Raw genomic sequence first — 2099 nt, 5'->3', positions numbered from 1 at the left:
GATTTCCGAACGATGCGGCGTAGCCGCACGAAATGTTGTACAGCTGTAGGGAATAGAAAAACAGATCTTTTGACGCACAAATTATATTTACCTTGCAAGTTCTCTGCCCTATGGTAGGTCAAAAGTAGGCCGAGGCCGTCAGCGAAGGGCATTTCCAGGTAATTGTAGAATATGATCTAGCAACGAAATGTTGGAGGAAGCCATACTCATCTGAAACAAATTCTTGGACAAAATACCAGCCCAAGTTGAAATAACACAAATTCCATTGACCTAGAACAATAAAAGTCAGACCGAGGCCAAAACTGACCTGCATTATTTATCAGGAGTTTGGGTTATGAGGCAGTTTTTGTGCTTTTTCTGGTGAATTTATTTGGAACAGTGACTGCGTAGCAACCTTATGCGTAGCCATCTTCTGCGTAGCCATCGGCCTGTTTAAGTGTCAGGAAAGGTCAATGACCTAAAGTTATGCAGGTCAACGTGTTGTTTGTAGGGGCCCACTGTCTTGAGTGATTGGGATCTTCCGTATATTTTTCCAGTAAGAGCAAACAAGAGAGATTGGTGGAATCTGCCATTTTTACAACAGCATTCAACTATGACGCATCTGTTCCATCTCTCTGAATGAAAGAGCAGGTGCCGCAGGCAGTGGGCAGCTGCACACGTCAATTATAATTTTAACGCAGCTGGTAATCTGGCATGAAATTAGTTGCACATGTCATACTGGTTTGTAGTTGCTTGCATCACGCCGTTGTCCTTGAAACCGCAATTTATAAGAATATGTCCGTCATTGCATTGCGTCTTGCGCATTATCAAGACTACAACCAAGTGATGTCCTTATGGGAGCGGAAAGACGTGCAGGGAGCTCTTCATAGGCCATCCTGGAAAACTCGGCTCCCGCATGGTCTAGTGGCTAGGATACACGGCTCTCACCCGTGAGGCCCGGGTTCGATTCCCGGTGCGGGAAATAAGGTGCTTTTTCTGTGCGCACACCATCACGGAAATAACACGCGTGGTCTTGTTGTGATTTATTGGTAATTGTATTCTGTATTTGCAGGAACGTGCTTGTGTCAAGCTGACGTCACTCTGCCCTTTGTAGTTTAATACTCCGGCACGTTAGGCACCTGCTAATTGTCCAAATTTGCGGTGTCAGGAAGCCATGCTAAATCTATGAAAATTGCATTCTATCAACATTGCAATGTATCAACATTGTGTTACATGGTCCAAAGTGACGAGCCCACTATTTCTTCTGAAGTCCCCTGCCTTGGTTGCTTTCAGCGGATAAGACATAAGGCTAAACCCATAGTGGTATGTAGTGGCACAGCGGCAATCGTTCGTACCACTTTGTAAGCAGATTGTACCCTGCTTCTAGAATGTAGTTGTCACAAGTGAAGCATTGTTTCCTGACATGGCAGATGCTACCAGACCAGTGTATCGCATTACAAGGGGCAGAGTGCCGGCGGCCTATGAAAGAGCTTGTTAGTTCGGGCAAATGCAGGCAACACTTAAGACCTATGCCCCAAACAAGACACAACCTTCATATCCGCACCGGGACTCAAACAATGGCCTCACCGGTCAAGAGCCTTGCATCCTAGCCCATGAACAAGCAGGAGGAGGTGCATTCACGGAAATGCCTCCAAGTTGTCCATCTTTGTAGTCCAAGAAGTTCATTGTCCACCAATGGCGTCTGAATGATGTAAATGCCCCCCCCCCCCCGACCCCCCCCCCCCAGCTAAATCATGTGCTGCACACAATAAACAGGCTGGGAAGACGGCTGCCCCTCACGAGAATCTATTGATTTGCCAGCTTTGCAAAGCAATTAGAACTTGTTCTTATCTATTTGCGCGCACTCAGCTTCCCCCATGACATCCAATATCACACACGGAGATTGTCCCTCGGGACATAGTTGAATGGTTGTTCGGCGAATTCATATCGTTAGTAGATAAGTGTTGTCATCGTATGAATGGTGCCTAAGTCATCGGTCTCAATTCTACGCCCTGTGCTGGGGAGCACGCTGAAAACGCCTGCTCTGTTTCCCGCACCGGGAATCGAACCCGGGCCTCACGGGTGAAAGCCGCGTATCCTAGCCACTAGACCATGCGGGA

General features: G+C 47.3%; 2 non-coding genes across 2 annotated transcripts; one reads left to right on the top strand and one right to left on the bottom strand.

Moving 5' to 3' along the window:
- Nucleotides 1-889: 889 nt before the first annotated feature.
- TRNAE-CUC (transfer RNA glutamic acid (anticodon CUC)) lies at nt 890-961 on the top strand. Its single transcript has one exon. It is a non-coding gene; the product is annotated as a tRNA-Glu (tRNA).
- A 1066-nt stretch (nt 962-2027) lies between these two features.
- Nucleotides 2028-2099, bottom strand: TRNAE-UUC (transfer RNA glutamic acid (anticodon UUC)). Its single transcript has one exon. It is a non-coding gene; the product is annotated as a tRNA-Glu (tRNA).

This window comes from Pollicipes pollicipes, unplaced genomic scaffold (genome assembly GCF_011947565.3).
Source record: "Pollicipes pollicipes isolate AB1234 unplaced genomic scaffold, Ppol_2.1 Scaffold_5282;HRSCAF=6240_pilon_pilon_pilon, whole genome shotgun sequence".
NCBI lineage: Eukaryota > Metazoa > Arthropoda > Thecostraca > Pollicipedomorpha > Pollicipedidae > Pollicipes > Pollicipes pollicipes.
The sequence above is the reverse complement of the archived record's forward strand: the minus strand, read 5'-3'. Positions and strand labels throughout refer to the sequence as shown.